The 12989-nt window shown below is 45.2% G+C and overlaps 1 protein-coding gene across 2 annotated transcripts in view; it reads left to right on the forward strand.

Moving 5' to 3' along the window:
* The first annotated feature begins 591 nt into the window (after nucleotides 1-591).
* Nucleotides 592-12989, forward strand: part of RAD54L2 (RAD54 like 2) — a 69516-nt gene continuing 57118 nt past the window's right edge. Inside the window, exon 1 of one of the 2 annotated variants that reach the window (XM_054215827.1) lies at nucleotides 592-725. The gene's annotated coding sequence lies outside the window, so the exon portion shown is untranslated. The remainder of the gene's footprint in view (nucleotides 726-12989) is intronic. The other variant, XM_054215829.1, reaches the window with a different exon arrangement.

A 12989-nucleotide genomic window follows, 5' to 3' on the forward strand; every position in this document is an offset into this window, starting at 1 on the left:
CCAGGTTCATGGCAGAAGGGTGAGAAACAGCGGTTGTAGACATAAATGTGTCTTGTATCAGGCTGGATGTGCGGGGAAAGTTCTCTCCTGTGAGGAAGTCCAGCGCTGGAGCAGGAATTTAATACATGGACGGCTTTAAGGCCTGTGTTGTCCCTGCCTTGAGGGGGAGGCTGGAGGAGAGACCCCCTGAGGCCCCTCTGCTTTAATTACCATGGGACCCTGTGGCTAATTAACAGCATCTCGGCCCGGCAGGCGGGTTACCCCCTCGCTCCATGCGGTCGCTCTCCTCAGCCAAGGCCCGGCCGGGGAGGCCCCGCATCCCCCGGGCCGGTGCTCGTCTCCCTCCGTTACCCGCTCCGGGCCTGCCCGGGTCGCGGATGGGGCTCCGTGGGCCTCCGGCCGTCAGCCCAGAGCAGCCCGGTCCCGCGGCGAGCGGTCTTCGAGGGTAGCGGCCCCCTCTCGGGGCCGGGGCGCCCCGTCCCCGCCGCCTTCCAGCCCTCTGAGCCGAGGGGGAACCTTTCTCCGCCCTGCGGAACCTTTGCGGCGGAGGCGCCTGTTGCTGCCCGGGGGATCGTGCGGCTGCTCCGGCGGGGGGGCCGGACGCTGGGTGATGCGGCCCCCGAGCGGCGGCTGAGCGCCGAGGACCGGGACGGAGGCGGGCGGGCCGGCGGCCGCCAGCTCCCGGGGCCCCGCCGCGGACCCGCAGCCCCCCGCCTCCCGCCGAGGTGAGAGTCGGGCGGCGCGGCATGGCGGAGGCGCCGTCGCCGCCACAATGGTAGCGGGCCGGGAAGTGGGCGCGCCGGCGGAGGCCCGCGGCCGCCCGCCCCGCCCCGCCGGGGGTGTGTGGGCAGCGGCGTGGGGCCACGGTCGCCCGGCCTGGGGTGGTGGGGGGCTATGGCGGTGGGCGAGCGGGCACCCGGGCTGGGGGGAGTGCCGGGACAACGGCTGTCGGGCCCGGGTGGGTGGCGGGGAAATGGCCACCCGGTCTGAGGGCGCGGGAGGGCGGCTCTTTTTGGGGGGGGGGGGTGTGAGGGAGCCGGGGGCTGCCGGACTGAGCCCGGGGGCGAGGGTCGGGCTGGGGCTGCACCCGGCTGCTGTGGGGCGGCCGGCCCGGGGACCGCCGAGCCCGGGGCTCCGGGGGCGGCGGGGCGGCTCGCCTGGCCTCCCTTGTCGGCATCCCGCCGAGTTTCGGGGCCTAAGCGAGTTTCTGGTTTTGGGGGGGGGCACCTGCTTCCCCTGGGGTGTTGGGGGTGCTGAGCCGGGGGGCCTGGCTGGGTCCGGCTGTGCTGGGGTAGCGCAGCTGTCACCCTCCTGCTGTGGCTGAAGAGCCGTCATCCGTAGGTAAATGGACACGCAACGGAATAATTTGGTGTCTCTGTGAGATTTGTCGGTGAGCTTTGGAGGGAGAAGCCTCAGTGTGTCGAGCTGTTACTTCTCGCATGATCCTGCCTCGCTGCTTTTTAACTTGCTCCCTCCTTGGAATAGTTTACAGGTTACTTTTCCTGGCAGTTACGTTGGGCACTGGATGTTTTCGTGCTCACGTTTGTAAGGTACTCATAAACTCCATTGATTTCCTCTCCTGCCCCTTCATAGATTTGTACAAAACTGGTGCTTTAAAAAGTTCTTAGTACGTTAATCTATGTTCAGGTGGGGAATTTCTATTGCAAAAAAAAAAAAATCTTCAAAAGGAAATAATGAAGCTTTTTCCCCCTTTTTATGCTAATAATATGCAAATGATCACATTTGCTTGTCTTTTTAACTTTCTTAACATTAGATATTCTTTGTACAGTTACCCAAGCATTGTGACTGGTAAATAATTGCTTAGCCCATAGGAAATCACTGTGGAAACTTCTGTATTGGTTTAAGATGTTCCTGCTGCCTAGTCGAAGGTGGTAACTCCCCTCCCCGACTTAGAGTAATGGACCTTGTGAGGCTCTCTGTCTGCTTCAATGCAAAATCAATTAGTTTAGAATAAACAGCCTTTGTTTTGGTAGTTCTACTCCAGGGGCAGTAGCACCCAGCAGAGGGATGAAAACAAAACAGGCTGCTTAGACCACTGCAGGTGCTTCTGATGGGAGCTTTGACCTGGTGTTAGTTTGCTAAGTGAGGCTTCTTTACCCAGGTGTGGAGCTATACATCCTGAATATACAGAGCTTCTTATCCTGTGACCTTATTAGCATCAGAATGTAGGGGTTGTTCATTAACGGTAGGTGCTGAATGTGAAATTTCCAAGAAAAATGCAGTTGCTGCTTTAAGGAAGAGCTGTTGTGGACGTGTGACATTTTATGGGTTAACATTGCCTCAGACTGAATACCACCTTCTCCCCCGCCAAAAAAAGTTGAATGTTTAGCAACTGTGTTCCACTTTTACTGCATTCAGGTAACTGGTAACTTCTGCATCCCTAAAATCTCTTGAAATTCCAATTTTGGTATTCGAGAGCATTGCAGATCCTGGACTGGAACATCATGTGCTCTTTTGGGGAGAAGAACCAAACAACATGTTTTCTGTCTCATCTGAATAGTGGTTGCATTTTAGTGGAGAATTGAAAGGTATAATCTGGTATAGAAAATTATAACAGGCCATTATAGTGTTCTCTGGGCTTCAAGTTCATGTCATAGAATAATTCAGGTTGGAAAGGGCCTCAGGAGGTGTCTAGTCCAGCCTGCTGCTCGAAGTGGGATCAACACCAAGCTCAGACCAGGGCTTTGTTCATTCAGGCCTTAAACCCTCCAAAGACAAAGGTTCATCAGTCTCTGCGTCCCTGTTCCAGTGCTTGACTGTCCTCCCAGGGAAAATCCTTTCCTTTATGTCAGGTCACAGCCTCTGCTGTTGCAGTTTATGTCTGGTGTCCTCCTGCTGCGTGCCTCTGCGCAGAGCCTGCGCTCAGCCTTCCGTCTTCTTGGTAACCTCTGTGCCTCGACAACCCCAGCTCTCACAGCCTCTCCTCACACAGCAAGTGCTCTATCCCCTGGAGCATCTTGGTAGCCTGTCACTGAACTCACTCTGGTTCATCTCTGTCTTCCTTGTACTGGGGAGTGTCCAAAACTGCACGTGGTGTTTCAGGTGGGTCTGAAAAGCACCAAGTGAGCGGGAGAGACCGCGTCCCTTGATGATGCAGGCCATGCTCCTGCTGAGAGCCCGGTGTGCTGTTAGCTTGCACTGCTGCCAGGGCGCACTGCTGACTCACGTTTACCCTGCTGTCCACCATGTGTTACGTTTAGTGTTGGTGTGCACGCGTGTAGTTGTGTGTGCACGCACACAACTGTTGTCTCATCCTCCTGCCACATGTCTCTGAAAAGAGCCTTGTTAATGTGTATGTACATATATGTGTATGTATACACTCATACATCAAATTTCACCTTCTGCAACACTGAGCAGTAGTTTTTCCATCCTTTCCCACACATTCCGGTTGTTGCTAGTGGTGACTGTTGACTACCTGGCCTTTCCTAACTCACCTGCCGTCACAGGTACCCTGGCTGGTGGTGCCTGTTGCCTGCCCTTGACTTTGTTTCTCAAAATTGCACTGTTCCAGATGCCTCTTTGAGATGTATCCGGTTACCAGGCTGGGAAGGGAGCTGTGGAGTGACATTTCTCCCATGTATATTGAGTGGAATGCCATTTGATCAAATTCAAATCCCAAAAGTAATAATGTAGCAAGTATGTTTTCAAATAGTGTTGTTTATGAGTGTGTGTTAAATGAAACATTTAGGTGCAATGTTTTTAAGAGTGCAGTTAGTTGCAGTGCAGTTCTGTTCGTGTAATTTTTAGGAACTTGTTTCCTTCAGGTGCTTAGAGGTTTTTGTGAGATAGTACCCTGTAGGATAAATATTGTCTGCTAACAAACTTTCTTTTTAAACTTAATTCTTGAGAATTTAGTTCCCGCAGAGGTTAAGTATCGTTTGGTATTCCTAGGTACTTGGTACAGATATAATTTTGAGACGTGTGTTTTCTGTTTACACAAAATAATTTCTACATAATATTTTCCTGATTGTCAAGTATGTTCAGTTAATTACAGCTGGGTTTGCTTCAGAGAGTGCTCATTGCAAGACAGGAATTTGTTGTGTTTAAGCTATGTTTTTAGCTATATAGAAATAAAAGAATTTATAGAGAGTTGTGGTTTCCCTGTGCCCCCCCAAGTTGATGTTTATTAAATACTTGCACCAACACAGAAGAAGTAAAAATCAATATTGGGGTTCGGACTTGTAGGATAGCATGTGTGGAATCTCATATTCAGGTAACTTGAAACAATGAATGAAAAATGTCATTTCTTGTTAACTTTTAGAAGCCTTAAGTTTCGTTTCCAGGTTTTTATGCTTATTAAGAAACAGAATCTTAAAGGTGAAGGGGAATGATAAAGTAACAGCATTTGTTGTTTGAAAAAGGGGCAGAATTAGTTGATGAAATCAAGTGTCACTATATACTGGGAGTAAGAAGAAGGTGGAATTACAGGTAGCCACGAGAGGGGAAAAATTGCTGATCAGGCACCTTTAGAAGCTGGTTGGACATCTGCGAATATGGTGGTAGTGTTTTGTTGGGTTTTTTTTAAGTCATTGTTCTTTTAAGCTAACTAGCTGGTGACGTCTCATTCTAACTAATACTAAGAAAGTTACTGATCAATATTTCATATGTGGTAACCAGCAAATGCTAATTGCACATATTTGCTAAGAGAATGAGTATATCTGAAGTTGAAACGAGTTTTTTGGGGGAAAAAAAGGAGGGGGTTTTAAAAAGTACATATTGCTTTCATCCATGCAGATATAAAGCTTATCAAGAATTGTTGCTTTGAAAAATATTTCAAAGTATAGAAAATAGCCTTTTAGAAACTTTTGAAGGTCAGACATACCATTGACTCAATTTTATGTCTGAAGTGGAATAGTAGAATGTCAGTTTAGTCCTGCAAGCGAGACTTATTCAGTGCTATTGTAATCTCAGAGCAGCTGTGATAATTGAAATCTTGTTCTTGCTCAGGGGTAATACTGGAGTTGGGGTCAGTCTGACACTTCCAAAAATCTTGTGGCATTTTGAAGGTAACTAGAACTTACTTGAAGCAGGGGGGGTGGAGGCACGCAGTATTAAATCATTTAGATTTAATAACAGTATTTTCAGCATGCTCTAAAATGTGTAAGTAGGACAATGATTTGAAGCACTCTGTGGTGGCCTGTCAGCTTGTCCCAAAGCTGTGATTCTGCAGGTGTATCTGCAAGTTTGAATGCAGAAACAAAGAAAGGAAGAATGAGCCGGCTGAGGTATTAGTGAGAATTGATTATTCAAACATCAGAGAAGACATAAAGGCTGGTATGCACCTGTCTGGAGCAAATATTGATTCTGTGCTTGAGAAAAGTGCTGAATAACTTCATGACTGAAGATACCATTCAAGGATGCGCAAATCTTAAGGCGAAAACTTTTAGCCAGTTGCTCCAAGACGAGGCTGAAGAAGTGTCAGGTGCTCTCAGCGTGGCTTGTAGTATAAACACGGAGTACAGTGTTCAAACCTTATAAACAGTGCCTGCTAATACTGTCCTAATTCCTAGGAGGATTTTTTGGGCGGTGAAGTGCAGTTACCATTAGCTGCTTGAACACCTATTTGAAAAGGAGGAGAGTTGATGAGATGACCCAGCTTCTTGCTGTTACGACTTGATGTGACTGTCTTCCTCCTCCTCTGCATGTGCACATGCAGTGGTGCTGGTTGAAGCTTTAGTAGATGCAATACACTGGCACAAAACACTTTCTACTGCTATAAATGAAATTTCTAGCCAAGGATTAAGCATATTAACAGAAGCTCTCTTCTGCCACTGTAATTGGTTCTATGCTGGTGGACTTTTGCTGGCGGATAAGTAGAAAATCAAACTTGGAAAAGCGCAATACACCCACACATTTTCTTGTGTTACAGATACATCGAAACTTATGCTGAATATGAGGAGGACTTTGATTGAGGCCTAACATGCAAAACAACGCGCTTTACATAACAAGAGAGTCTTAAGAGAGGTACTAAACTTATAAAAGCAGTTAAAGAGGTTTTGTAGTGATTTGGCAGATTACAGCAGATAACTTTACCCTGGCATTCACAGAGAATAGCCAGCTTGATCTAATTAACAAGGGTCTGGGGCTACACAGGGGCAGAATTGATTAACAGAAACTACAGAACCTTTCCGTTACTTAGCCAATATGGCTGATCAGGTACAAAGAATTTGTAGGGCAAGTGCAGTATGGTAAATAATTGAAACATAGTGGAGGTAATAGAGAATCAGAGAACCATAGAATGGTTTGGGTTGGACGATACCTCCAAAAGTCATCTAGTCCACCCCACTTGCAGTGAGCAGGGACATCTTCAACTCGATCAGGTTGCTCAGAGCCCCGTTCAGCATTACCTTGAATGTTTCCAGGGATGGGGCATCAGCCACCTCTCTGGGCAACCTGTTCCATAACCTTGACTTGTACTTTCTGCCCTAGACAATGAAAATTTTTACCTAAAAATTTTGCTTGCAAAGAAGGGTTTTCTCGCCCATTGGAACTGTGGAAGTAATGTTTGAGAGACATCAAAGATTTTCTACAGTCTCTGAGAAACTCAAGTCTTATCCAGGATATCAGCATCAGTCGAATGTGGGTTATTATATTTAGAGTTGTTGAATCTGAAATAAGCAGGTTGTTAAAGTGTATCGGTTTCATGCGAATTGCTCTAGCTGTGTGTTGCACCCAAAGGCTAATACAACCAGTGAACCAACCAAATTCCAAACCAAACGAAATCTATGAACCTGGAAAGGGGTTGCGGGGTGGAGGTGCTCGCACAGCCTGCAGAGTCAACCTGGCAAATGGACTGTTACTCAAAAAGGACTGGATTATGGAGGGACGGCGGTAGGATTTACTTAAAATTAGTGAAGTAAAGGAAACCACTACATGGCTGGTGAGTGTCAGTGCTCTGGAAGGTATAAAAACTATAATTAAAGCTCTTGTATCAAACATATTCTCACATATGGGGTTTCTGTGATAATTGTATTTTCATTCTTCCTCTAATACTAATCAATGAGGGTGTTGTTGAAAAGTGAATCTTGTTCAACATATGGTTTCATGTATGGTCAGTGAGTCAAAAACCTAGATTAAAAATAGTAGACGTGGGAAACAGAATATGAATGGAGGATTTTTCAGGGATTCATAGTAGTCTAGTGCTTTGTAGTATTTTGATCAGTGGCCTGGAAGAAAACATGAAACTAGAGCTGATCAAATTTGTGGATTATGTAAAGGTTGTGCTGAGTGGTGAAGCATGAAGAAGGAATGGCAGCTGTACGGTATCCTCTGAATTGTTTGGGTAACTGGGTCTAGTATGGCCAAGTATGTTTTTGTAGAGCTGGAGCACAAAGTTATGCATGTTGTGGGAAAGACTGGAGGCTGTAGGTCTAGAATAAAGAATTGTGCTTCCAGAACCAGTGACCTTGGAAAGGATGGCTGGAGTGGAGCAGATATATGGCAGTATGTGAGTCCTTGGAGTAACACAAATGTGAGGGCTACTAAAATATGCTAATTACTTTTTACGTACTAATGTAGATCCATAACAACAGGAAATGCTGAGTGAGGACAGAGGTGAAGTAAGTTGGGGAATGTTTTGACCAGGTTTAATGTTAGTGTTTTTAAAGAGATGTTCAAAAGCAACAAAGACGTTGTAGTGTTCCATGTTGCTTGGGTGATGAAGTCACTCGTTATAAAACTTTTTCTTAAAGTGCGCCATCGGTTTAGCTTATCATGAGGTATTTAAAAGTTTCTCAATTTTCTTTGTGCAAAATAGGCTGTGTACCGAAGGACTCTTTAATTTAGTGGAAAAAGATATGATAGCAGCCAATGCCTGGAAGTTAAAGAGATTATTTCAAATTAGGAAAAAGGCACAGATTGTTAACAATTAATGTGATTAACCACTGGAGGCATTAGGAAGATGCTTGTGACTGTTAAGGGAAATTAGGGTGTCTCCATCTCTTGGAGTCATCAAGTCAGGATGAAGTATCATTTGAAAGATGTGGATGAGGAGTATTTGCGTGTGTACACTGTTCAGGTACTTGTGAATGAGTGTACATGCCACAAGTGCACTCACACACAGGTACAGGAGTATTTGCACATGCCAAACAGATCTCGCCCAGTCGTGTTCAGACTAGGTCTCTCTTCTTGCCCTAACTGGAGTTAGTCAAATGATCTGATTATGATAGTTGTTCATTTAACCACTCTTTGAAATCTATTAAGTATACATGTTCTGTCAAGGAAATAAATGTGCTTGTATGAATCGTGTACTTAAATGAAATCAAATGTTTGTGATCTCTTTTTTTGGAAGCACTGTCATTTTTGATGATGGGGAAAGGAAGGGGCTGGATGGAGAAAGACAGGGATGGCTGTTTCTTTTCCTGAACAAACTGGAATATCTGCCCCAGTCTTTTTCCTCAAAAATCTGATAACATGCTCTTAAGGAGTCTACTCACCAGTGGTAAGAGGTAAACCTTATATTGTCAGTGTTGGGGGCATGACATTCCGTAAAAATTACTTTTTAATTGGACATATCTCGTGGTGGCAGAGGTAGTTTTGAGTGTGAATGCATAAGGATGCAGCGTCTTGTGTTTCTCTGCCAGTAGGAAATCAGCGTGGTTCTTGTCCGCCAAAGGGAATGGTTTCTGTTGTGTCCTGTCTGCCAAAGGGATGAAAGATGTAGCGAGGCGGGGGCGCGGAAAGCGATGAGCCCTCTCCTGCCTTGGCCGTGATGGAGATGATTGATTGCCTGTGGGTTCTGGGTGGCCCATCAGGACAATTGGTTTGGGATGTTTTCCTAAACCCTTCTGGGAGTGTAATGGGAACTAGGCTAGTCGTGACAGCAGCTTGCTCCTCGTAGCCACCTTTCCAGTCATCTTGATCTTTTTCCCCATCGCAGGACGAGTGCATGCAGTCATGTGAACGGAAGAAGGGCTGTGGGAAATACAGCCTGCGGGAGCTGGATGCTTTGCTTGTGGCAGATTGCTGCTCAATGGCCTTTTTCCCAGGTGCTCCCTCGAATTCAGTAGGAAATGGGTGCGCACACTAAACAGCTGTTATGCAGAAAAGATGGTTCCAGCAATCATCAGACGTAATATGTATGTTCAGTAGCTCTGGTTTTGGGGAAAGTGCTATAGCTAATGACTTTCTTATCACTGAAAGAGCCTGTCCTGCTGGAAGAAGTCACCTCCTCAGAGCATTTTCCAGCCAAGTGCTACCTTTCCCCCTCTGTTGCTTGTCTTGATGAAATAATAATATAAGTAAGGTCTTGTATTCTTTTCTTTGCACTCTTGGGCTGTCCCGTGCAGGAAGACTTAGAGATAAAATCCCTTTGTTGAGGGAAGCTGTTTATATTTTAATCTTTGAATTTCCTTGCTCTTGGAGGGGGTGTGTTTCTCCTTTTGTGTCTCTACCTCTCCTTACTGTTATCTTGTCTGACCCATTTTGCTGACAAAGAGAAGGCAGTAAAGAGAGACAGTTGTTATAAGTGAACAGTTTCTTTACTTGCAGTCTTACACTGATTTCTTTTTTTAAAAAAAAAAAAAAGGTGTTTGTCTGGCTTCTCTTTACAGTTGCTTCTGCTCTAGGAGTGTTTTAAGTTAAAAGTCTTTCCCCACATGTGTCTTTTTCTCCTTGCCTGTGGCTGTTGTAGGCAGTTGCATCACTGAAGGGCTGGTGGAGTCTTGCGTCTGGCCCGGGGTCTCACACCTCGATGCGAGCTTTGGAGAGTTAATACAATTCGTGGTGTAGCCCTGAGATTTGAGTGATTGGCAAGAGCGAGGCAGCAGTGATGAGTTAAAATCGGCGTCTAGACAACATTTTTGAGCTCTGTATGTCACTCTGGAGGGCTGTCAACAGACAAGACTTGGGAGGACACAAAGTTTAAACTGGAGGCTTCTTTCCCTTTTTTTCTCTGAAAGTAGTTACCATGAACTAGAATGGTTCTGAAAGTGACAGTCCTTCTATTTCTACGTCAGTTGCTGGTTTCTTTCAGTTTTTAAGTATTTTGGACTATAGCGTTCCTTAAAATATACTGTATTTTTAATGGTATTCTCTAGTTTTTCAAGTCTTGCTGCTTTAACTACAACTGTTGTTATTGTTGTGGAAAAATTGCACTGAACCAGAGTAGAATGAGAGATGAAAATGAAGAAGCTGCAATTTAGCTAACATTTTTTTCCCGATTCCCTTAAGGAAATTCCAAACTGGTATAAAAAACCCTTCACTTTGAATACCGATGCTCTTTCTAAATTTCCAGAAATAATGAATCTTCCTTTTAAACTTCAACTTGTATTTTTTTTTTTTCAACTTAATTAAAACTCCCTCATCTTTACCTTGCAGAAAATGGATTTGAAAGTTGAACTTTCTGATGTCTTTTCCTTGAATAAAAGTAATATTGCTATCTCACCTTCACTTCTTACTGTCTTTGGGTTTCAGGTTAGCTAGGTTGTATTTGTTATATGCTAGCCAAAAGAAACTCAAGCCTACCTTTTAATGGGCTTTTTGAACTCTTACAGATCCTAGCTTTTGTTTTCTTTATGGGAGCCTTTTTCATTTGTATTTACTGTCTTAGAAAATAAATAAGGTTGGGGCAGAGGGGAACCAAACAATTTTTGGCTGTTCCTCTGTGAAGTTCCATCAGGTCGGTGCTGCTGCTCCCCATGAGCGTTATCAGCTAACTCCACCTCTCTCATTTATGGCAGGGAAGATTGAGGGGAAGCGGTTAATTGTCCAGGAGTCTGGATGAGATTTTGGGGATGGGGGAAGGATAAGTATTTCAGTTTCTTCGACTTTATTTTGTCTTACTGTGCTGGAACTCCTCCTACATCCTATACCAGACAGGTGTCTTTCTCATGGCTGCTGTGGGGACCTGTCTCTTCTCTCCTCACCTGTATCTTCGCTTGTCTGTGACATTATTTATTATTAGGTTGTAAAAGTTGGAAGGGGTTACCTGTGGCCTGGGTCAGAAATGGAGACCAAGAGTAGTGGTTTCTGGAGTGGCAACTTGATTCCTAGCAGGAGAAAGGATGAGAGAAGGCTTTTAGGACTTCATGACAAAGGTGGTTATGCCTCCTTGAGCAGTTTGGGTGAAGTTCAAGCGTTGAGTGAAACAAGCGAAAAGCAAGCAGGGAGCGTGCATGAGAGGCTACGTATACCACTGTGTATTTATGGCCAGAACTCCACAGTGGCCCCCAGTTGCATAGGATGGGTTGGAGGGGGGGCCTGCTCGTGCAGGAAGGTTAGTCCTCAAGTGGAGAAAGCAGTGTGTGCCAGGAGCTGTGTTTTTTAAGCAGGCAGCAAAGTATAATGTAGATTGGGAGCAAAGCAAAGGTTTCTGAGATCAAGAATAAAATAAAATATCGATTGCCTGAAGATGATCTCGGGTAAAGGTCTATGTTCTAGGACAGCCCAGGAATATCTACATATCCCAGACATAATAAGACACAAGACGAAAACCAAGAAAGGTAGAGGGCTGAAGCGAGTGATTCTCTTTTATTTTAGTGTACTAAAAATTAGCCCTTGATCTTAGGCAAGGGCGTCATGGCCAAAGCAAATTCTTCTTCATGAGATTAAAGAAATTACCCATTTGTTCTCATGGTGCAGATTGCATCACTTCCCTTTGTCACCACATAGAGGAGTTCCTTTCATGGGTCCTGCTGGAGTGCGTTTAGGAGAGGACCTGCCCTGACCTGGAGAAGTTTTGTCAGTGCTAGTTACCACTTTCTCTAGGACAGGGCAGCTTATCTTCCTGCTGCCCAGAACAGAGCCTTATCCTTTCTTTGCCCCTGTAGTGCTGGTACCCACATGTAATTGCAAGGACCTGTTCGTAGAGGCTATCATTAAATACGTGAAATGTTAAGGACTTGCATGAGGAGGTCTATTGGTATTTTGCTTTGAGCACTGGTCAGTTTAAAAGTATTTGCTGTGGGGAGAGAGACGTTAACAGTGCACAGCGAGGACCTCTAACTGCGTGATATAATTTATGGTACTTTTGTCCTTTGCGTGGCAATTGCATTGATTTTTCAATTAAAAAAAAAAAGCCAACAAAATGAACTTCAGAAATAGATACCTCTCCACACAAACCACCTAATGATGCTGTGACTATATAAAGAAGGGGACAAACGAGAGGATTAAATGTGAGAATGTTCATGTCTCGCTTCAGATACATGCACCATCCTTTTGATTGGTGGTGTAATGCAGGTAAAGAAGTTTCGCCGCGAGGACCATCTCACTTTTTCAAATCAAAATACTGTCTGTCCCCCATATTGGAGCAGCATCCTGGCTGCTAAGACCATGGCCCTGTGGACAGTGATGCCAGCTTGATCTGCCCATACCCAGGGCTGCTTGTTCCCATCCTCTGACTGTTTTTTCCTTTGTGCCTGCACAGCTGTTTGTGCAACTTTGTAGTAAATTACGTTTGGGAACTGAATTTTGCTTCCAGGTTGTTTTTCAGCCGAATCGGTTTGCTGTCCAGCCACGCAGATAGTTGTGCTGGCACAATACGGGAGTGGTGTGCTGGTGGGAAGGAGCAGCTGCTGCAAAGAGTGTGTCTGAGGCCTGAGAAGCTGCAATCAGCAAGAGGGAAAATGGGTAATTTAATCAAGGCCAAATGTTTATTACCCTTCTGGTGCCTGTGAAATCTGAAAACTGTCTGTCAATGTCAGGCCATGTCATTGTCTCTCTAATTAGTGGGATTGGCATCAGGTTTCGGTTGCCATCTCCTGTTTATCAATCTCTTTTATTTAGTCTTTGCATTTATTATTTGCATCACTTGTGGATGAAAGTGAAAGAATCGCCATTCCTAGTGTAATGTAACTGTCCAGATGTTTAGATTACTCTTGCAGCATCGCTACTTAATGCTTGTGTGAAAAGGCGGCTGGCTGTGGCTTCTCCTTTCCAGAAGCTGTGCAAGAGTTCTAGATTCCTTCCTTAAGAAAAAGTGCCAGGGTTGTGGAGTGCAGCTCAGCAACCTCAAACACAAGCGTCCGGAC

Source organism: Rissa tridactyla, chromosome 10, assembly GCF_028500815.1.
Source record: "Rissa tridactyla isolate bRisTri1 chromosome 10, bRisTri1.patW.cur.20221130, whole genome shotgun sequence".
Lineage (NCBI taxonomy): Eukaryota > Metazoa > Chordata > Aves > Charadriiformes > Laridae > Rissa > Rissa tridactyla.